Below are 24,618 nucleotides of genomic sequence, written 5' to 3'. Positions count from 1 at the left end.
CTACTTGAAATAGGACTTATTTTCTTTCTCAAATGATAAACTACTTACTCAGAAATCAGTGTGAGAAAGCAAGGTATAGGTTTGCCATGGTGATGGTCCTCCATCATTTAAAAATGTAGTTACCCTTGTATTTGACAAATGTAAAGACTTAAGATTTGGGGATAAAATTCATTATTTGGTCAAAATGAAGTTAGGAAAATTGGAAAACAGTCTGGCAGAAATTGGACATAAACTAGTGTCTTACAACATTTACCAAGATAAGGGAAAAGTAGATATATGACCTAGATAAAAAGAGACATATTACAAGAAAATTGAAGAACATGGAACATATTACATATCAGACTTAGGAACAGGGGAACAATTTATGAATAAACAAGAAATAGGGAGGTGATATTTAAGAAAATTCTCCCTCTTCCTGGTCGTCTCCCCAGTCCATTCCTGGTCAATAGTTTCTGATTATACCTGCATGGATTAGAAACCATTTGCTACTCTTGCAAGTGAGGACACCATAAGTTGGGTTTCTTGCTTTTCATCTTGCTATAAGAGGCCATGGCTTTGGCAGGCTTCAATTCAATTCAATTCTGTTCTAGAAGCAATAATCAGATAGGTTGTTCTAGAGTCTTCATTCAATTAAATTATTTCAATCAATAATTATTTATCACTTTTCAGGGATAAGACACTAGGCAAGAGTGAGGGGTGGGTGGAATTCAGTCCCCGTGGATCTTAAGGAGGTACCTGGGGAGCAGGTACATGGAAAGTAAATAAAAAGAAAATTGAGGGAATTGGGGGAAGGCTTCTCATCATTCTTGAAGGAAAAAATAACAGTAAGGATTTCCTTTTTTTAGGTTTTGTGCAAGGCAGATGGGATTAAGTGGCTTGCCCAAGGCCACACAGCTGGGTAATTAAGTGTCTGAGGTTGGATTTGAACCCAAGTACTCCTGACTCCAGGGCTGGTGCTCTATCCACTGCACCACCTAACCACCCTGAGTAAGGATTTCTTAAGCACTTACTGTGTGAAACAAAATTTTGAGAAGTGGAGATGAGGAGCAAATGCATTCCAGGAGAGGGGGACAACCTGTATAAAGGCTTTCAGAAGGAAATAAATAAAGGAGAAAAGTCATATAGATTAGAAGAAGCATCGAGCAGACCAATTTTAATTGGCACCTAAAGAATGAAATGGGGAGTAATCTGCAATACTTGGGGAGGTAGGCTGAAAACGAATTGTGAAATAATTAAATACCAAAAAGAAGAATTTGTGATAGGGAGCCTCAAATGGTTGTTGGAGAGGGGAGAAAATTGGTTAGACCTATGCTTTTGGAATATCATTTTCTTTATAAAGTGAAGGATGTATTGGGGAGTTAAAGACTAGAAGCAGGGAAACCGGGATACTGACAAAGTCCAGGAAAAGGTAGTAAGCATTCGAACTTGGGTGATGACTGTGTGAGCGAAGATGAGGGATGGATGCTAGAGATATAATGGAGGCAGAATCATTAGAATTTGGATATGTGAGGTGAGTGAGAGTGAGGAGTCAAGGATGATCCAGAGGCTGGTACCAAGACAAGACTTAGCCACTGATTGGTATAGAGTGGCAAGAGACAGTGAAGAATAAAGTGTGGAAACTTATCAAACTGTAAAAATGGATGCATAATCACAAAAACTCCTTATAGTTTGCTCTTAAATGATAGGTAAGGTAACTAGGGAATAAGCATTTATTAAACACAAGTTTGAGAAATTTGTCAGTAATATGTTGCCAGTGTTCTCATCCCTGCACATTTGAATTTATTTATTTCTGTTAGTTTCCTCATCTTCAAGTCACACTTTTCTCTAACTTACTCTGAACACTCCTGCCAAATTAAGCTTCCCCAAACATTATTACAATAATCACTCTTCTGCACAAAAAATTCCCCTACAGCCTATGGAATCAAGCCCTGCACACTTTGACCTAGCCTACTTTTCCAATAGTCTTTTTTTTTTGATTTTGCAAAGTAAAAGAGACTTGCCCAAGATCACACAGCTAGCAATTGTTTAAGCATCTGATGTTGGATTTGAATTCAGGTCCTCTTTACTCCAGGGTCAGTGCTTTATCCACTGCACCACCTAATTGCCTGTCTTTCTTTTTTTTTTTTAATTTTATTGATATATTTTGTTTTTACATCACCTTCATTTTCCATTGTATCCTTTCCCCCTCTATTACCTAACAGGTCATCCCTATTAAAAGGAATTGTCAAGATTTGGTCAATGATTGTCAGCATTTAATGAGTTGTTTGACCAAAATATTTATTATTATCCACGGAGCAAGATAATTGGCATACAAACACCAGAACTCATGTTAACTTCTGCTTTTTTTTTTTTTTCTCAGTAGGAAAGTCCACCTGAGTTACAAAGTTCTTGTCAGAAGATTGTGGGGCAAGTCTAGATCAGGACAAAGGGAAAAGAAATGTCATCTAGACTGAAAACACTTTTTCTCCATGGTTTGGATAGAGCTAGATGCTAAACAGGCAGAAATATTCCTATTACCTTTACAGGGACCCTCTCCACTCCTGTACACCCCTCCCAATAATGCCATGCCCCACTTGCCCCCTCCCCCATCATGCTAGTTAAGAATTGGCATACCCAACTTGCTTTTCTTAAAGTACATAGAGATGTTCTACTTGACTTCTTATTAATAAGTTCCAGCTCCTGAGGTGGCAGTTTATTTTGCATTAGTTACACTTAGTTTGTTATTATTTTGGGATCTCCCTGATGAGATGTCAGGAGACACTCATCTAAGCTCTCTAATAACACATTTGCCAAGAAAATCTTCACATAATGCCCAGGTCCAACATCTTGTTACTGATGATAAGAAATTTCTCTGTTCCTTACAAAGTAAGTAGAGAGTTAACCACAGAGCCTGGAGATCTTAGCTCAAGCCTTTCCTCTGACCCATAAGGGCTGAGTAACCCTGGACAAATCAAATAGCTCTAAGACTATCAGTTGAAGAGTAGAGGCTGGCTTGCATTGGAAGAGAGAGTTCTATCTCCAGGGAGCTGAGGCAGGTCACATTTTTAAAGTGTGTGTGTGTATGTGTGTGTCTGTGTGTGAGAGAGAGAGAGAGAGAGATCATGGGACCTGGAGTTTGGAAGTCTTGAATTCAAATCTAACCTCAGACACTTATTAGCTACATGACCAAGTCACTTAACCCAGTTTGCTTTAGTTTCCTCATCTGCAAAATGTTCTTGAGAAGGAAATATCAAACCACTCCACTATCTTTGCCAGGACAATTTCAAATGAAGAGTTGGACATGACTGTGTGTGTGTATATATGGACAGACAGACATCTAGATAGATAGATAGAGAGATAGATGGGTAGATAGAAAAAACTATGGAGTAATGGATAGAGTGCTTACATTAGAGGCAGAAAGGTCTCAGTTCAAGACCTACTTCTGACAAATTATGGACAGGTGAACTTGGGTAAATCACTTTATGTCACAGGAGGCAATGTGGGATGGTAGATAGAGCAAATAGCTTTAAAATCAGAGGACCTGGGTTCAAATTCTGACTCTGCCATGTGACTTCAGGCAAGTCAAGTAGACTTTCTGGGTCTCAGATTCCTTATTTAAAAAATTAGGGGATTGACTGGATGACCTCTCAAGTCCTTTCCAACTCTAAATCTATGAATCTACAACAACTCTGTAGGGCTATAAATAAGAGCAGAAGGGAAGCTGCATGGGCAGAGGAAGTTATTTCACTGCAAGTTTTGTTGTTCCTCAGCCATTTTTCAGTCATGTCTGACTCTTCAAGAACTCATTTAGGGTTTTTCTTGGCAAAGATACTAGAATGGTTTGTAATTTCCTTCTCCAGGACATGTTACAAATGAGGAAACTGAGGCAAACAAGATTAAGAAACTTGCCCAGGTTCATTTAGTTAGGAAGTGTCTGAGGCCAGATCTGAACTCAGGAAAATGAGTCTTTCTGACTCCAGACTCAGCATTCTACCCTCTGTGCCACCTAGCTGCCCTTCATGGGAATACCCTAATGTCAATGAAAACAGGTTTGTTAAAAATAGTAATAATATAAGCTGACATTTATCTAGCTCTTTAAGATCTACAGAATGTTTTAAATACCCTGTCTCATTCTATACTTAAATCAACCTTACTAGAAAAACACTATTATTACTCCCCCGCCCCCTCCCCTTGCTCTTATTTTACAGATGAAGAAATTAAGCCTCAGAAAGATCCAGTGATTTGCCAAAAGTCACACATCTAGTAAAGTATTTGAGGGAGAATCTGAACCCAATTCTTCTTGATTGCAAGTTCCGTGCTTTATCCTATTATGCCAAAGCTGCTTCTCTATGATAATAAAGTTGAGAAAACTGGTCTATGATTCAACAAAACTGCCCAAGCTACTATACTTAATGAGTGACAGAATTGGGATTCAAACTCAGATCCCTGGGCTCCAAATTAGGGTTTGTTCATCTCTTCTTTCTTCCTTCTCTCTCTCCAAATGATGTTCCTCTGCAGATGGTCAATGTCACAGATTTCATATTGATTAGAAGGGATTCCATTTTTAAGAATGACATGTTTTAACTTTTGTGCTACATATATTCTGAGGGTACCCTCTGTTTGATACCTGAATATCTGTATGAACTGACTACAGGTGCAAGAAAGGGCTGAGGTGGGGGAGGTGGAGGAGAGGAGAAAAGAGAGAGCTATGAGAGACACTATGGAGGTCAAGTAGACAAGACTGGAATGAGGAGTCCAGGATGACTCTGATTCAGATCCTTGGCAACTAGGATGATAATGCCAAGGTCAGACATAGGGGAGTTTGAAAGGGGGTATGCTTGGAGAAGGAAGGGGAGATAGGTGTTCTGAAGACAGTACCCCAGCCCTTGGGTCTGTCATTGAGAGATGTCTCAGCTCCGAGAAGCATCCTCTGCCATGAGGAAATGTTAACCACTGGAAGCTGGTGGCTGAGCATGAGTCCCAGGGCCCATCACTGCCCTATGCCCCAGAGTGTATAATTAATTGAGTTTCCCAATCTGTTTACTAGAAATGGAGGTAATGGGAAGCAGAAAACAGAACTGGTACCTGGGGGATATATGCCTTCAGAAAGAGATGCTGCTTTAAAGTCTGTCCCAGGGCTCAGTTGGATGAGTAAACAGGATGCCAAATGGGGAACAGCTTGGGTTTTTTCTTTTCATCTTCTCTCCTTTTGCTTCTCTGTTTATTATAGTGAAAAACTCATTTTAAAAATTTGTCATGTAAATATTCTTTCTCTCAAGATTCAGGTCTAAGGCTTAAATCATCCATTATGAAAACCTTTGATTCTAGTGACTCCTGGGAATCCTGAAACAAACATCAAATTCTAAATTTAGTGCTAAATAAGAATTACTTGATTTCCTGTCATAGTTGTGTCACTCTATGACTTGTATTTCTGGATCATTCCAAAACCTCATTCATATTCAACCTCCTCTCATTTACTGATTCAGTTGTTTGTTTGTTCATACATTCATTCATCAAGCATTTATTAAGGACCTATTTTGTGTCAGGGATTCTGCTGGTGGATGCAAAGACTAAAATGAAACAGCCCTTATACCCTCAAGGAACTTACACACTTTGGGATGAAACAACATCGGCATAAATAAATACAAAATATATATACAAAATAATTTCATAGTGAAAGACAGCACTGCAAAGTGACAACATACCTAGTCTTGGAATTACGGAGATGTGGGTTCAAATTTTGCTTTTGACAACACTGACTATATGATCCTGGGCAAGTTACATCTTCTTTCCTTGTCCTTTTTTCTTATCTAAAAACTTCTGCTAGGGGATACTCTATAATATAATAATCCCAGGATCATAGATTTAGAGTTAGAAGGAACCTCAGATCCCATCTGGTCTAAACCTCTCATTTTACAAGTGAGGAAATAAGCTGATTTATTGAACCTGCATCCTCTGACTCCAGATCTGATTTTCCTTCCATTATACCACACTGCCTCTGAATGTGCATATTGCTAGTCTTTCAAAGAGAGTGAGCCCAGAATAGCTCTGCATCAGTTAAAGACTGCCATTTTGAAACCTGGCTCATTTTTTTAATTTATTTTTTTTTACTAATTGCTCTGACAAGGATCTATCTTTCTACTACCTTCAAATACTTAAGAATGTCCTTTGAGGGAGAGATAAGGACTGGGAAAACAGTGGCTTAGGGAGATTAAATGATTTACTGAAGACCACGTGGGCATATCAGTGGCAGGGACAGGAATAGAATTCTAGGAATAGAGCTCTCAGATCCCAGGCCAGTGCTTTCAGTCAAATTTTCTACCTTAATTTAGTGGGTACTTACTGACTTTGGGATACAATTGGGGATATATGAAATAATGATGCTGATTTTGAAAACAGACCTGCCTGCACTCCAAATCCAAATGAGCACCATAACCTCTCAAGCAAGCCCCCTCAGGAGGGAATACTTTCATTCCCAGGGATGCTTTGATGTTTCACAAAACTTATTTGGCACTTTTCTTTGGGAATAAATTGCGTTCCAAGAATGTTCATGAACCAGGCACAAGAAAATTAACCTCTAAAATTTTGTCCATACCTTTCAAGCTAGAGCTCCAATTGCTTGGCATATGCCCCAAGGAGATCATTGACAAAAAGAAAAGCTCTCTAGATACCAAAATATATCTGGCAGCACTTTTTGCAGAAGTAAATAATAGGAAACAAAATGAATTGTGCTTTGATCGGGGAATGACTAAATAAATTGAGGTATGTGAATGTTCTTGGACTATTATAGAATGTTCCTGGACTGATTGAAGGAAGGAACAAAGGAAGGAAGGAAAGAAGGAATGAAAAAGTGTTTTTTAAAGAGCTTATATATGCAAAGCCCTGGAGATAGATATAGAAAACTAGGATAATTCCTCCTCTCAAGGAGCTTGCATTCTAAACATAGAAGTCTTCAATTGAAAGTCAGGAAGAAAGGTCCCAAAGTTCTTGGGGTACAGCAGGAAAGCAGAAGGTGATGCCTTTTTTAAATGTTATTGCCACTAATAAAATTGTATCCTGATGTTGAATCACTTACAAAGACTTTAGTAGTGATAATTTACTTTTCTGAATCTTCTGGAGCTATGGCAGCAGCAGCAACAACACCAGCACCACCACCTCTACCACCATCAGAAATTGCCAGGTTTTTATCTTTGCCAGATGGGGAAACTAGGGGCTGGACTGGAAACAGGATGGAATCTGGGTGGTGATGCCAATCATTCCTGAGACTTTGAGACTTACTTACCTGTTAGTGGCAGTTATGCAGAAATGATGAATGCAATGAATACCAAGAAGCATGAGAAGTTTTGCATAAATTGATGCAAAATGAAGTAAGCAGAATCAAGAAAACTATATACACAATGTACATAGGAAAAACAATCAGAAAACAATAAAAATGAATTCTGCTAAGTTACAAAGAACAAGCATGCCCTCAAAGAAGTAATATGAAGAAGATAACCTCATCATAGCTTTTAGAGAGTATGGAACAATGCATATGTCTAGTCTCTTTTTTTATTATTGTGATATGGAATTTTTTTCTTCCTCTTCAAAATTTGTTTTCTTTGTTAAAAGGATGGCTCTCTAGGAATGGGAAAGGGAGAAGTAGAGAGGACAATATAGGCTTTGCTAAAAATAAAATCTGCTTAGAATTATTTTTTAAGGAAACTAAGCTTCAAAACTTTATTCCTTTGCGTTATAATAGGATAATATATTTGGAAGGTACCTTAAAGGTCATCTATTTCAAGTCTTTCTTTTTACAATGAAGACCCAGAGAAATAAGTGACTTATTCAACAACCCAAAGGTGTCAAGTGACATACCTGGGTCTCTGGACTTAAAATCAGTTGAACTTTTTACTGTACAATGATATTCTAATAGCATGCTCAACTGGGTCACACACTATATTCATGAATAAAGCACAAAGTGACTGTTGGCTCTTTCCAAAAAATTCAATCTGCTTTCAGAAGATGAAAATATGCAATCAGCAGAGCTATTTTTAAAAAGTGACTGTGATCTCTAAAGGCAATTGTGAGTTGCTAATGTGCCTTTAGCAATGAATCCATCATTGTACTTTCCTATTCTGCTTTGTACAAGAGATACCTACATGTCTTTGTAGCTATATCTTTAGGGCACATCACTTTCCTCACTTAATTACAATTCACTTGCATGTCATAGCATCACCTCCCTGATATCATGGTCGTCTTTGAGAACTAAGGACAAACCATAGTGACAGATTGTAAACTACTAACAACCAAGACAGATTATAAACTCCAAGAGCAGTGAGGTGGCATAGCAGATAAAGCACTGAACCTAAGGTTAAGAAGACTCCTCTTCCTGAGTTCAAATGGCCTCAGACATTTGCTAGTTGTGTGACCCTGGGCAAGTCATTTAACCCTATGTGCCTCAGTTTCCTCATGTGTAAAATGAATTGGAGAAGGAAATGGCAAACCACTCCAGTATTTTTACCAAGAAAACTTCAAAATGGGGTTATGAAGAGTCAAATACAACTAAAAATGACACAGGAGGGGTGGCTAGGTGGCGCAGTGGATAAAGCACCGGCCCTGGAGTCAGGAGTACCTGAGTTCAAATCCAGTCTCAGACACTTAATAATGACCTAGTTGTATGGCCTTGGGCAAGCCACTTAACCCCATTTGCCTTGCAAAAAACCTAAAAAAAAGTGTATAAAAATGACACAGGAACAAATAGAGTCTTATTTTTGTTTGCATTCATTTAGTCTATAATGTCTTATATTTAAGCACTTAATAAGTATATTTTCCAAGTACCAATCTTTTTCTTGAACTGCTCTTTCACCAACCATCTACTAGAAATTTCAAATCAGCTGTTCTGCTTCTAAAACTCAACATGTTCAAAGTGGAACTTATTTTTATTCTGTCTGTTCTGGGCTAAGCCTGACTTGGGCCACTATGGTGGCTCAGACTTGATATTGGAACAAAATTGAAACACTTTTAGACTATATGACTTTGAATAAAGGAATTCAGTTAATAAAAGGAAATTCAGCAAAGATGTAGCATTGTTTCAGGTTGGTTGAATCTCCCCTGGTCTCCATGGGGAGATGGATCCAATTAGGATAGTGTGTTGTCTCACATAGCAACATGAGTTAATGAACAAAGTTCATTAAACCTAAGGTGGGGGGGTCTGATTATTAGTGGGGTTGACTTTTATGCCTTAAGTAACCAGAAAGCAAAATAAACACTTTCAGCCTTAGTCCCCTGTGTAAATTGTCTTAAGGACAGTTTCTTTACTTGTTTTTTGGGGAAATTGGCCTAGCTTATAGGAAATATATGTTTCTACCATACACCACCCTTTGGTGGCAGTCATAAAAATCTACTGGATATCGTGGTCTTTTTCTTCTTTCACTTAAGTAGTCTTAAGATTGTTATTAGATAATCTTGATTTTACAAGTCTTGTATAGGTAGCAGTGAAAGAAGAGTTGGGAACAGGGTGGAATCCTAAATCTTAAAGATTGGGTCCATGGGATGAGTGAAGCCAGCATTTGAAGTTTCTGTAAGGCAATGCTGATGAGCAAGGGCTGAAGCATAGCTAACATTTCTGGCACAGTCATTGGTCCTTACTGTAGGGCAAGGCCATCTATGGTATGGTGCCTTTTTGCGCACACTAGGGTCAATACCATTACCCACTCTGTATTCTCTTGCCCTTTATACAGCACATCTCATTGATTTCATTCCTTACTCCTTTAAAGCAAGGTACCTCTTAACAATTCTGCCCTTTGTTACTTGGTAGACGATATTTATGACATTGACCATAGGGTGATTTATTGGCAAACACTGTAAATAGTTTTATCAGTTCCAGAGTGCAGTAATACAAGGATTACTACTGGCCTGCCTGTGTTCTGCTCTTGCCAGGGCCTGAATTGCTGCCCGTCTTTGCTGGACAGGCAGTACCCATGTTGCTATCACTGACTCCTCTGTTGGGGATCATGCTGCCACCCACTGCTCTGGGATCTGGGATGATGCTTATTTCACTAGAACCCTTGTTGTCAAGCTTTCTGTGCCTGCTGCTCTAACTACTGCATATGCTTGCAGGCCAGGTAGGCATGTGCTTCTGACTGTCTACCACCCCAGTGAGGTGAGGACTAACTGAAGCAGTGAGGAACTTGATCAGCAATCTGTAGTCCACTGTAAGTTATCAAATCCTTTTCTCAACTGCCACTCAAAGTCTTAATATTATTCTAAAACTTTTAAAAAAGCTTTTTAACTTGTGGAATAAGACAAGAACTTTCATGACATAATATAATTAAAAAAAGATGGTTTCATATGAAACTAAAGATCTATTATAAACCTTTTTTCCCCCTCTCTCCTCCCTACCGCCCACCTTGGATATGGTTACCATTAGATACAAGTAGAGATATTTGTAAAATTATTCTATACATACTTCTATATTATTTTTATTTAACAGTGTTTTTATAATAACCAAAATTATTTAACCACTCAAAGTCATTCTTAAAACAATATTGCTATTCATTCCATCAATACAACAACCAGGGACAATTTGGGGCTCTCTGCAATGGAGAATACCATCTGTATCCCAAGAAAGAACTATGGAGTTTGAACAAAGACCAAAAACTATTACCTTTACTTTAGAAAAAAAAACTTGATATCTTATTTTCTGATCTTGCTATCTCTTATACTTTATGTTTCTTCTTTAAGGATATGATTTCTCTCTCATCACATTTAATTTGGTTCAATGTATACCATGGAAACAATGTAAAGACTGACAAATTTGGAGGGTGGGGAAGGGAAGTAAGATCAGGGGAAAAATTGTAAAACTCAAAATAAATAAAATTCTTATAGAAAGTTTAAAAAAATAAAGTGATAGTCATAAAAAACAATATTGCTATTACTGTATTACAATGTTGTCATGATTCTGTTCATTTTTCTCTTCACTATTTTGTGTAAATAGTGCCTTTTTGTGCCTAAGAATTGAGCTCATCATTTCTTATAGCATAGTTGTATTTCATTACTACCATACATCACAACTTGTTCAGTTATTTTTCAGCTGATGAGAATCCCTATAATTTACAGTTCTTTGCCATGATATTCTTATAATACCTCTCTCATGGTAAGTGTATTCTGGCAAGTTAAGTAATGAGTTTTGATCTCCTCCTGTATTCATTTTCTCCAAAAAGCATTGTAGTAGTTGTAGGGGATCCTTCCCCTAGTGGAGCCAGTATTAACTGAAGAATCCAAGTGCTCCCAACCCCTTGAACTCGCAAAGTTTCTCCAGGCTGGAAATCAATACCTCATGATCACTGTTCAGTCACCTATGTTCAGGTGAAGAAAAACAAAGCAAAAGAGGCTACGTGAGGCCCTGGGTCCATTGTTCGAATAGCACATAATTTTATTGGTTCCATAAATGCCAAGACTTGGGGAAGGAACCCTCCCCACCCCCTCATGGGAAATCCAAAGAGAGAGAATAGTATTGCATGTATATTGGAGCAGGAATGGAAGCTGTCTTTTCAACTGACATGGCCTATCCCTTTTAAATAATTATTCTCCTCAGGAAATCAGAAGTAGTTCATTTGACACATTTGTCCTCATCCCCAGTTTTGAAAAGTTCTTTGGGATACTAAGGGAGATTTGAGCACTGACTTTCTTTAGTGAGTTTCAACAAACTTGTCATAGCTAGTGGGCTAGAAATGACAATCACCCCAAAATACAAGATATAGAAATTCAATAAATGACTAAGTCTATGAGTTGCCCCTCTGATTTCAGTACATGGTTTTTTAAAGACCTAAAATAAATTATAGTAGAGAAATTTGAGGTAGATTATTTGTTACTCAAGTAGTAAGTATATGAGGACACATTTAAATTCAGATCTTTCTGTCTCTAGGCTCAGCTCTCAATTCACTTGAGTCACCTAGCTAACACTTAGCATGGCAAGTATATTCAGCAAGGGCACAGCTTTGGTTCATCTGATATTGCCCACCCTATTGATTGCTCCAAAGGTAAGAGAGTATGATGACTTCAGTTTAACTTTTATTAATTTTATATATACATATAACATATATATTTCATATATAGTATTTATATATTGATTTTATGTTAATGCATATAATATATAGATAAAATTTATACAAATATTATAGATATACATATAAATAGGCTAAAAGCTTCTTAAAGGCTGAAAATTGTTCATTTTTGTCTGTAGTCCCTGTGCCCAATACAGTGTATAGTAACTGGCACTCAATAAATGTTTATTGATTGGTCAGTTGACTGACTGAATCAAATATTTCTAGAATTGTGAAAATGTATATTTAGAATAATCTTTCTGTCTTTTGAAGGAGATTATGTAGAGAAGGGCCAAAAAAAGAAGGACTTGAATAAAAATGATAAGTACATCAAGCAGGTAACTTAGAGGGCCTTAGAAATGTGCAGTTGTTTAGAGATTGATTTGGGGAGAACTTCAGGGAAAGTTGAAAGAGAATAAAATTGAAGGAGGAGAAGAAAGGCTAAATCTGTAGGAAAGAGCAATACAAACAAGAAGGTAAGGAAATTTTAAAAGATAAAAATAAGGTAATAAAAAGTGTAAACAATAAGATAAGGTAAAGCAGGGGAAGAATAGGTGAATAAAAATGTAAGAAATAAGTTGGTAAGTTGGTAAGACAAAGTCAGAAGTTTGAGAAGGGCAAGGAATTTGGATGTGACTGTGAGGTGACAAAGAATGAAATGTGTAAAACCAGAAGAACAATTTCTATGATAATAATGACATTGTGAATTACAATTTAATCTGGTTGGGGCTGTACTCAGTAGAGTGGCAAGCAGCATGCAGTTTTACGCTTCTGATCTAGACAATGAGAAAACAATATATCAAGGCATGATTTGTAATTGATGTCTGAATTATAAGTGCTTATACTGAAAATTTAACAACTGGCTTTCATGAGTCACTGCTCCAGCAGTTCCCTGTGTAAAGGGATAGGCAAAGTTATTGGACCTATGATTTAATTGTTATAAAGAACTCCCAGATGAGGAAAGTCTTTCTATGAAGCAGGTCAACAGCTTTTTGTAGGGATGATCAAGGATGTGATACAAGTGTAGGTGAATCATTGTCCCTTTTAGTTAAAATATTAAGATGCTTCTAATTTGTTAAAAATCCCTTAATGTCTTCCCCTCCCCAGTGAAAATCATTATATTCATGGACCATATGATAATAAGATCACAGATTTCAAACTGGAAAGGACTTTAGAGGTCATTAATTTAACTTCATTTTAGAGATGGGGGAAACAGAGTCAGAGAGACATGAAAGGACATTTTATTTCCTTTTTTTTTCCCCAAGGCAAATGGGGTTAAGTGGCTTGCCCAAGGCCACACAGCTAGGTAATTATTAAGTGTCTGAGACCAGACTTGAACCCAGGTACTCCTGACTCCAGGGCTGGTGCTTTATCCACTGTGCCACCTAGCCGCCCTGAAAGGACATTTTCAAAGTTACACTAATCAGCTAAGAAACAGCCAATCTGGAATTTGACCCATGGTTCTGAAATTTAACTATAATTTAAATCAATGTCTCCAAATTCAGCTCTTCTATCCTCTAAATATTAGACTTCTCAAGGGCAACAAATACCTTATCCCAGATCTTTAAGTTTCCATGAACAGGCACTTAAATGTTTACTGAAAAATTCACCATTTGACATGAAAAAATGGGTAGATTTGTCATAATGAATTCCAAGAATTGCCAAGAACTGCTTTCTACTTTTATTTATGGAATATGGGCAGAAATAATTTCACTGGGGATTGGAAATATCACCACTTCTATGATTTTTGCTACAAAAATATTCATTGTACTTGAATACAGTAAACACATAGTAGACACACAATAAGCATTTAATAAAAATATGATTGGTGCATTAGTTTGCACTCAATAATGGAAAAAATGGACTCATTCAATATAGAAGTCTTCATTTCAATAACAAATCATAGTTACATTGAAATCCTATTATGACTCCTTGCTATGGAAATTTAACTATACTTCAAATCAATGTCTCCATCATGATAAAAATAACCATGATAATAATAATAATAACAGTTTGCTTCTATGGTCTTCAAGATTTTACATGGTAGTTCCTAAATTACCCCATGAGTCAGGTAACCTAAACGTTATTATCTTCATACTTTTACGATGAAGAAATTAATGATCAGAAAGGTGTCATGGCTAGGTTCACATAGTCAACCTCAGAGTCACATTTTGGGAATGTCTCATTTAGAATTATAAATGTATAATTAGAGATTCTCACTATAGTTTGTTTCATGTCTGAATTAGTTGACCAGAAAGAGTTTTCTTATCTTGTCAAGTTGAAGATTACTCCACTATGGCATTGAGTCTCAGTTTAAAATAAAGGCCATTTTAACATCTGTAAAGTTGACTTTGATGGGATTGTGAGGCGGGATGCAAGTGTAACAATGGCTTCTTGAGTTCCATTGGCTTCAACCAAGAGCCAGATGTTCAAAGACAAGATAATATCATCAGAAAAACAATCAACAAACCTGGCCTCCTTCTTTACAGGTACAATTATGGGGATTCTGGATGGTAGGGATTACAAATATAAAAGAGAGATAGTCCATACCCTCAAGGAGCTTACATTCTATATCAAAGTTGAATTCTTGAAAAATATTCTGTCTTTTCAGGACTGAAGTGATAATCATTACAAAATAGTTCCATTGATATAGAATAAGCCAGCATCAAGATAAAGGTCAGGGTTTAAAATATAACAACCAGAAACAAAGAACTACAGAATTAGCTAAAATTCAGTATACACAGAGTAGACAGATTAGCTTGAAGACCACTGGAATTTTAATTACATTTGCAATTAGTAATCACAGTCAGAATAAAAAGGATGGTGATATTTTTGTGTAGTGACTTTAAGAATGTTTTGTTTTGTGAGAGGAAGGGCTAGTTAGCAAACTTCTAAACTATATTGTTTTCTACATTTCTATCTCCTGTTTAATTTGGGGTCTGGGTTTAATTAAAAGACTATTTTCTTCAGGAGTTGGTAAATGAAAATATTTTTGCATTTCATAATTATATCTGGATTTTGTAAGATTTGCTTTTACTATGGATTTTAAAAGGGAAGTAGTATATATGGTAAATAGATCTCTCATCACAGAGTCATAAAGATCTAGATTCAAGTTAAGTCTTTGATATATATTGGCTTTATAATCCTGGTTACACAATGAATATCCCAATGCCCTAGAAGAGAAGGGTCAAAGCAGTTAAACCCAGATTAAAATGGAGAAAACTGGGAAATATTTAATGGAGTAAAAACATAATAGGCTATGATAATATTAATCTGTACTTTTCTAACTCAATATGTTACCTGCAGAGATCTTTAGGTAGATTTTTGAGTTTGATACCACTGGGTGGTACAGTGTCAAACCTGAAGTCAGAAAGCCCCGAGTTCAAATTTGTCCTCAGACTAGTAAACTTATTTGCCTCAGTTTCCTCATCTGTAAAATGAACTGGAAAAGGAAATGGCAAATCATTCTAGTATCTTTGCCAAGGAAACCCCAAATGAGGTCATGAAGAGTCCAAAGTGACTGAACAAAACCCCTGTTCTAGGGAAATCTTTAAATTTCTAAGTTGCAGTGAAAATGTCCATTTGCATTGGTGAAGAGTTTCTTCTCTGGATTACCTAGGAGCTCCCTATTGTAATGAAATCACAATTATTGATTTAAAAAATAAAACCAATTCAGAAACTCTTGTTTTAACATTTATCTTTAAGCTTAGAAGTGAAAGAAAAATACAATTCATAAATTTTTTAATTGTTTTCCCCTGCCACAAACATTAGTCAAAGTCTGATCTTAACAGTAATATACTTACATATACACACACTCATGTAGGCAATGATGTAAGTAGGAAAGGAAGAGGGTGAGACAGTACAATACACATTTCAAGGCTAAAGATGGTAATGACTAATGTCTAAAACAAGGAAGAATAATGAGTGAGTCGTTAATTATGATCCTAATTATACTTCTGCTGCCAAATAAAATCATTTGTTTAAAATAAGACATTTTTCTTTGATTAAATTCATTTTCATTATATGAGATGTGTCAGTCAGTGAGTGAGTCAACATTTATTAAGCATTGGTTATGTGCCAGCATTGGAGAAACAAAAGAAAGGCAAAATCATGGTCTCTGCCCTCAAGAAACTCACTTTCTAATCGGGGAGGCAACTTGCAAACAACAACCTTCATACAAGATGTAGGTGAAAATGGAAACTCATTTCAAGGGAAGCCCTTGGCAGTCAGAGAACAGGCCAGTTGCAGTAGTCAGAATTTGAACTGAGTCTTGAAGGAAGTCAGGAAAGCAAAGAGATGAGGAGGGAGGAAGTTCCAGGTAAGGGGGGCACCTAGTGAAAATGGAGAGAATTCAAACATCAATGGCTCACTCTGAGCCATTGATATATATATATATATATGGAGAGGAGTAGTAAAGTGTAAAACTAGAAAAGAAGGATTTTGTAAAGTTAGAGGATTTCATATTTTATCTTTGAGGTAATAGGGAATTTGGGGGGTCATGGTCAGACCTGTGCTTTAGGAAAATCACTTTGATATCTGATCATAGAGTGGATGGGATGTGGTTCAGAAATATTCTATACAAGTGATCCTGTCCCATCCACTTTTTCCCAACAGTTTGTTCTATCACCTCCACTTACACATACATATCTCTAATTTTTGTCTGTCTACTGGTTGTTTCTTAAACATGCCCACATCTCCCTTCTTCATTTTATTTGCCCACCTCCTCTGGTCATCATTGTTCTGTAACTCATGATTCTTGAGAAATCCTTCTACTTCCTTTTCTCCAATTCTCTTAATTTTTTTCAATTTGGCTTCTAACTTTATCATTCAACTGAAGTTATGCTCTCCAAAGTTAACAATGATTGCTTATTTAGCAAATTTTAAATTTCCTTTTCTCATTCCTCATCCTTCTTGACTCCTTTTCAATCTTTGACATTATCCTCTTCTTGATAACTCTCTTCTCTCAACAAGATTCTTGTAACACTACTCTCTTCTGGTTCTCTTCCCCTGTCTGACCACTTCTTCTAAGTCTCCTTTGTTAGATATTCATTCAGGTTTGTACCAACTAAGTGTATATTTTTCCTAAGTCTCATTCCCAAACCCTTTTCTCCTATAATATTTCACTTGATGACATCATTAGCTCCCATATATTCTCTGTAACCCCCTCCTAGTCCTATATGTTGTCAGGGCCAGTCAATTTTACCTTCACAACATCTCTTGTACACTTTCCCTCTCTCTGATACTACTATCACCCTGGAGCAAGGCCCATCCCCTCATGTTAAGACTTTTGCAATAGCTTGTTGGTTGGTGTCCTTACCATAAATCTCCCCATTCCAGAGTCCATCCTTTACTCAGCTGCCAAAATACTATTTCTTAAGCTCAGGTTTGACTGTCAACCACCTGCTTGATAAATTCTAGTAGGTGCTCCCTATTCACTACAGGATCAAACATCAAAATCCATTTTGATACTCAAAGAACTTCAAAAGCTTCCCTCCCTTTCCAGTCTTCTTCTACCTTACACACCTCTGTGTACTCCATGTTTCCGTGGTGTTGACCTTCTGGCTGTTCCTCAAATAAGACTATTTCTTGACTCAGCACATTTTCAGTGACTTTCTCCCTACCTGGAACGCTCTGTCTCTGTCTCCTGGCTTCTCTGGCTCCCTTCTAGGCTTATATCCCATCATCTCTAAGAAGTCTTTCCTGATTCCCCTTAATACCAGCATCTTTCCAGTTTATCCTGGTTCTATCTTACTTTTTGAATGCTGTCTCCTCCAATTAGATTGTGTACTCCTTGAGAGTACAATTTTTTTTGCTTTTCATTTTATCACCAGTTCTTAGAACAGTGTAGGGATCAACTGAAGGTAGATTGACAGTAGTCTTGGCAACAGAGAGGATATATTGGATTCTGAAAGTGATGAATGGAGGGTGACAGTAACACTGTGGATGAACTTGAGCAAATTGGGAAGATCATGGCACCCTATAGAATAGTAGAGAAAATGGGAGAGGGAAGATAGTTAGATGAAAGAAATGATTTCTGTTTTGGTAATGCTGAGTTTCAGATGTCTATGATATATCCAGTTTGAGAATGTCCAATAGACAGTAGGAAATGCAAGGTTGGAAATCAGGAGAGAGAGATTAGGGCTATATAAATGTATTGAGAATCTGCAAGGAGATGATAATTGGACTCATAGGAGTTGATAAGAACATCAAATAAGGTAATATAGTGGGAGTGGGATATTACAGATATTAGAGGTCCCAGAATGGAGCTTTGGGGGATTTTGATTTTAATTTCATATGGTCTTGTATTTCAGAAGGGCCTCATATTTTTTTTTTGTTTTGACACTCGCAATCAAAAAGGCTTTTACTTAAGTTAACAAATGATCATTCTTCATAATAAAGAGAATGTCATTTCATTAATTTTGTAATTATTTCTCTTGTCTCAAACATTAGTTAATATTCTATCTTTAGCCATAATACATATGTAAAAGAATGTTAATTATCAGATTTGATTACAAACTATGCCACAAAGACTTGCTCAAATCAGATAATTCAGAGCCTCATCAATTTACAATATAGATTCTGGGATTTGATCTTTACCTGACAAATTTAGATAGACCTGCTTAGGAGGGCAGCAGACAAAAATCTAGAGGGAAAATGTAAGGGTAAAGTTGAAACTATTCTATTTAGCTCTATTGCCTTGAGTAGGTGAAAATACTTTTTGATTGAATCAAACAGAATTGAGTGTGGACAGCTTCTATCTACCATCTTGAATAAATAGAAGCTATAGCATGGTTCATATCCTAAAAATATTTGTATAAAAGAAAGGAAAAACTATCTCAGAAGAGGTTTTAAGTGTTTGGACTGTGAAGTTGGACCAAGCATGGAGCAAAAAAAGCACTAAGTTGTGGCAGAAAAGGGATATTCCCAGGAAAGTCATTGGCTCTATAGTACCTTGGACCCAGGCAGAGGGAAGTCTTAAGTTTCAAATTTCTCTGCTAATATCTGTCTGCCTATAACCATGAATAGGCCAGGGGTTAATGAGCAGCTAGGTGATCCAATGATAGAATTCCAGACCTGTAGTCACAAAGTCTCACCTTTCTGAGTTCAAATATGGTCTCAGACACTTTAAGCTATATAACCCTGGGCATGTCATTTAACCCTGCTTGCCTCAGTTTCCTCATTTGTAAGATGAGCTGGAGAAGGAAATGACAAACCACTTCAGTATCTGGCAAGAAAATGCCAAATGGGGTCATGAAGAGTCAAACATGACTGAAAAATGATTGAATAACAACTGTGATAGGTAGCACACTCAACCTCTAAAGTATAAAGAATGTTTCCTTAGAGTGACTAAAATTCCTTAAAAGAAAGAAAAGAGATCTAAATGGACTTTAGGGATCATTTTATTGCCTTAAATGTCTTAAAACAATCAAAGTTTTATAAGAAGGTATGTTACATAGATATTGGGAAGTAGTTCTGGTATTTTATGGACTTAATAGCATCTTGAGACTTAATTTGATTGCCCTGAGTCTACCTTTTTTTCTTCTATTTAGAGAACAATTTCTTTTTTATTTATTTATTTTCATGCATTTGTACATGCATATTTCCAAGTTATAAAATTTCCCTCCACTTTCCCTTCCCACCCCACCCCTCTTCCCCCAGCAGGGAACAGTCAGATTAGCATTTTACATACATATTTTGTCAAACATATTTACAAATTAGTAATTTTTGGCATGAGGAATTAGGATTAAAGGGAAGAGATACATGAAATAATTTATATAAAGTGTTCATTAGATTCAGAAGGGTTTTTTTTTTCTGTGTGTTTTGTTTTTCTTCCTCTGGTTGGGGATAATATAGTCCATAACCAGTCAAATACAGTTGTTCTAGCTTTCTGGACTGTTGAGAGCTTTCATCAAGGCTGTTCATCTCATAATGTTGTTGATGTGTAAATTGTTCTCTTGGTTCTACTCCCTTCTGTCAGCATCAGATCCCATAAGTCATTCCATGCTTCTCTAGAGTCTGACCATTTATGGTTTCTTATAGAACAATAATATTGCATAGTATTCATGTACCATAACTTGCTTAGCTATTCCCCAATTGAGGGGACTAGCTTTCCCCCTCCACCTTCCCACCCCCTCAATTTCTGATTCTTTGCCACTACAAAAAGAGCTGCTATGAATATACTGGAACATGTAGGACTTTTCCCATTTTTTTACAATTTCTTCTGGATATAGTCCTAGAATTGGAATTGCTTGGTCAAAGGGTATGAACAGTTTTATTGCTCTTTGGGCATAGTTCCATTCCAGAAAGGTTGTATCCATTCACAACTCCACCAGCAATGCATCAATGCCCCAATCCTCCCACAACCTCTCCAACATTGATCATCTACCCTTTTTCTCATCTGGGCTAATCTGATAGGCATGAGATGATACTTCATTGTTGTTTTAATTTGCATTTCTCTAATTAATAGTGATTTGGAGCATTTTTTCATATGATTATATATAGCTTTAATTTCTTCATTTGAAAACTGTCTGTTCATATCCTTTGATCATTTATTAATTGGGGAATAGAGTACAATTTCTGCAGTAAGACCAATAAATATGAGCCAATATTCACCTTGAATCCTTAAGATGTTCCTCAATCTAAGACCTGCCTTTCTGCAATAGTTATACATTGATCTTTGGTTCTTCCTTTTCTACTATGAGTCTACCTTTGACATTGAAAATTGAAATTTGAGTGCAACAATTGGGAACAATTTTGGGCTGTCTGCAGAGAGTACCATCTGTATCCAGATAAGGAGCTGTGGAGTATGAACAAAGTACAAGGACTATTCCCTTTAATTTAGAAAAAAAAAAACCAGATAGCTTATTGTCTGATCTTGTTACCTCTTAGACTTCTCTTTAAGAATATGATTTCTCTTTCATCACACCCAGTTTGGATCAAGGTACAACATGGAAACAAAGTAAAGACTGACAGAGTGCATTCTGAGGAGGGGGGGAGGGAAGCAAGATGGGGGAAAATGTAAAACTCAAATAATATCTTTAATAAAAAATAAATTAAAAAAAAGAAAATTGAAATTTGTTCAGGCTTTCTCATCTTGTCTATGTCTTCCGATGAATTTTCCACAGGGATGATCACCCAGTGTGCTTGTTCGTTTATCATCAGGAATTTGCTGCTGCTGGGAAAGAGAAGGTATCTCTCTTTCAGATTTACTTCTGATTATTGAATATTCTTAGAGACCAGGTAGGATATTTACAAAAACCACAATTTAAAAATTTTTTTTTGAGTTTTCAATTGATTTTTTATTTTATACTTCCAATTATATGTTATGGAAGTTTTTCAACATTCATCTATTTGCATATTGATAAGTTACACATTTTTCTACCACCCTCCCTTCCCACCCCCTCTCCTCAGTGGCAAATAGTCTAGAAAAATTGTACATGTACATTTGTGTTTAACATATCAGTCATTTTGTGTTTGAGGAATTAATGCTAAGGGAAAAGAATGAAAACCATGGGATAGGAAAGAAAGACATGAAAAGTTTAAAAAAAATGAGCATAGTATCCATTCAGATTCTATAGTTTGTTTTTTCTTCTGGATGTGGATGGCATTATCGATAATAGGTCTCTCAGGGTTGTGCTAGATCTCTGAACTGCTGAGAAGAACTGCATCCATCATAACTGATCAACTCACAATGTTGTTGTTAATATGTACAAATGTTCTCTTTGTTCTCCTCCCATAGCTCAGCATCAGTTCATATAATTCTTTCCATGTATCTCTAAAGTCCAAGCATTCATGGTTTCTTTTTTTTTTTTTTTTTTTTAGTTTTTTGTAAGGCAAACGGGGTTAAGTGGCTTGCCCAAGGCCACACAGCTAGGTAATTATTAAGCGTCTGAGACCGAATTTGAACCCAGGTACTCCTGACTCCAGGGCCGCTGCTTTATCCACTACGCCACCTAGCTGCCCCCCATTCATGGTTTCTTATACAATAATAGTACTCAATAATATTCATATATCATAACTTGTTCAGCCATTCCCCAACTGACAGGCATTCACTCAATTTCTAATTCTTTGCCACTACCAAAAGAGCTGTTGTAAATATTTTTGAACATATCAGAATTTTTCTGTTTTATTTTTTTTTATGCTTTCTTTTGGATATAGGCCTAGTATTGCTGGGTCAAAGGACATGAACAGTTTTATTGCTCTTTGAGAATAGTTCTAAATTGTTCTCCAGAATAGTTGGATTGGTTTACAACTCCACCAGCATTAATTTCCCAGTCTTCCCACAACCTCTCCAACATTGATCATTTCCTTTTTAGCATCTTAGACCATCTGATAGATGTGTGATGGTACCTCAAAGTTGATTTAGTTTGTACTTCTCTAATCAATAATGATTTGGCGTATGTGACTATATATATATATATATATATGTCTTATTTTTCCATTTGAAAACTGCTCATATCCTTTGACCATTTATCAGTTGGGGAATGACATATAACCTTATAAATTTGATTCAATTGTTTCTATATTTTAGAAATTTCTAAATTGAGATCTTTATCAGAACTTCTAGCTGTGAAAATTGTTCCCCAGCTTTGTTTTCCTTCTAATCTTAGTTTTATTAGTGCAAAGCCTTTTTAATTTAATATAGTCAAAATTGTTCATTTTGCAATTTATAATGTACTTTATTTCTTGTTTTGTCATAAATTCTCCCCTTTCTATAGATCCATCAGATAGAGTATTTCTTGATCTGTTAATAGGTCTATTTAGTATCTCCCTTTATGTCTAAATCTGGTACCCATTTTGACCTTATTTTGGTAAAAGGTGTGAGATGTAGTTTTTTCCATACTATTTACCAGTCTTACCAGCAGTTTTGGTTGAGTAGTGAGTTCTAATCCCAGACCCTAATGTGTATGGGTTTTGGGTTTGTCAAGTAGTAGATAACTATAATCATTTACTAATGTTTCCTCAGAGCCTATCCTTATCCACTTGTCCATTACTCTGGTTTTTTTTTTTTATTTTTTTTTTTTTTTTAGGTTTTTGCAAGGCAATTGGGGTTGCTTGCCCAAGGCCACACAGCTAGGTAATTATTAAGTGTCTGAGACCGGATTTGAACCCAGGTACTTCTGACTCCAGGGCTGGTGCTCTATCCACTGTGCCACCTAGCCACCCCTCATTACTCTACTTTTTAACCAGTACCAGGCAGTTTTGATGACTGCTGCTTTATAGTATAGTTTTAGATCTGGTAGAGCTAAGCCACCTTCCTCTGCATTTTTTTTCATCAGTTCCCTTGATATTCTTGACCTTTGTTACCGCCAGATGAATTTTGTTATTAGTTTGATTGGTATGGCACTGAATAAGTAAATTAATTTGGGTAGAATTGTCATTTTCATAATATTGGCTTGGCCTAACTATGAGCAATTGATGTTTTTCCAATTATTTAGATTTGACTTTATTTGTGTGAAAAGTATTTTGTAATTGTGTTCATAAAGTTTCTGGATTTGTCTTGAGAAGTAGATTCCCAAGTAGTTTATATTGTCTCCAAGGGCAATTAGGTGGTTCAGTGGATAGATCACTGACCTTAGATTCAGAAGGAGGGGAGTTCAAATCTGCCCTCACATACTTGCAACTTGCAAACTGTGTGACCTTGTCACTTAACTCTGATTGCCTCACATCCAGGGCCATCTCCAGTCATCCTGATTCATATCTAGCCACTAGACCCAGATGGCTATGGAGGAGAAAGTGATGCTGGTGACTTAGCATGGCTGCCCCTCACTCAAATCCAATTCATGTGCTTGTCATGACTTCATTTCCCTGATGTCATGGTCTTCTTTGAAAATGAAGGACAAACATTATTATTATGTTGTCTGGTTACTTTAAATGGAATTTCTCTTTCTATATCTTGCCCTTAGACTTTGTTCCTCACATATAGAAATGCTGATGATTTATGTGGGTTTATTTTATATTCCATTACTTTGCTTAAATTAATTGTTCAAAATAATTTTTTAGATGATTTTCTAGGATTCTCTTAAGAATACCATCATATCATCTGCAAAGAGTTTGCTTCCTCATTGCTAATTCTAATTCCTTCCATTTCTTTTTCTTCTCTCATTGCTAAAGCTAGCATTTTTAATACTATGTTGAATGGTAGTGGTGATAGTGGGCATCTTTGTTACACTCCTGATCTTATTAGAAATGATCCTAGTTTATTCCCATTACATATAATATTTTTCATGTTTTAGATACTGGTTATTATTTTAAGGAAAACTTCATTTATTCCTATATTCTCTAGTATTTTTAACAGGAATGGATGTTGTATTTTGTCAAAGACTTTTTCAACATCTATTTGGATATTCATATGATTTATGTTTGTTTTGTGATTGATATGTTCAACTATGTTTTATTTTCCTAATATTGATCCATCCCTGCAATAAATTAAAGTGGCAAATATATATATATTATATATATATACAAATAATATATAATATATACATATATACACAAATAATATATACAATAATACAAAATATATATAATACAAAAACCAGGTAACCCAGGACCC

The 24,618-nt window shown here is 36.3% G+C and overlaps 2 protein-coding genes across 11 annotated transcripts in view; one reads left to right on the top strand and one right to left on the bottom strand.

The window, feature by feature from the left end:
• The window catches only part of PCARE (photoreceptor cilium actin regulator), a 72,167-nt gene that overhangs the window by 14,840 nt on the left and 32,709 nt on the right, over window positions 1–24,618 (bottom strand). For 4 of the 9 annotated variants that reach the window (XR_012473433.1, XR_012473431.1, XR_012473435.1 and 1 more), the window contains one exon: window positions 10,525–11,315. The exons of 1 other annotated variant lie outside the window; for it this stretch is intronic. The gene's annotated coding sequence lies outside the window, so the exon portion shown is untranslated. Of the gene's footprint in view, window positions 1–5,070; window positions 5,197–10,524; window positions 11,316–14,282; window positions 14,497–24,618 lie in introns of those variants that run through there. 4 more of the 9 variants (XR_012473439.1, XR_012473438.1, XR_012473432.1 and 1 more) reach the window with 3 other exon arrangements.
• CLIP4 (CAP-Gly domain containing linker protein family member 4) overlaps window positions 14,491–24,618 on the top strand; it is a 136,479-nt gene continuing 126,351 nt past the window's right edge. The window contains exons 1-2 of one of the 2 annotated variants that reach the window (XM_074209783.1): window positions 14,491–14,551; window positions 21,188–21,251. The gene's annotated coding sequence lies outside the window, so the exon portion shown is untranslated. Of the gene's footprint in view, window positions 14,552–21,187; window positions 21,303–24,618 lie in introns of both variants that reach the window. The other variant, XM_074209782.1, reaches the window with a different exon arrangement.

This window comes from Macrotis lagotis, chromosome 1 (assembly GCF_037893015.1).
Source record: "Macrotis lagotis isolate mMagLag1 chromosome 1, bilby.v1.9.chrom.fasta, whole genome shotgun sequence".
Lineage (NCBI taxonomy): Eukaryota > Metazoa > Chordata > Mammalia > Peramelemorphia > Peramelidae > Macrotis > Macrotis lagotis.
Note: the sequence above shows the minus strand (reverse complement) of the source record. Positions and strands in the feature narration are given on the sequence as shown.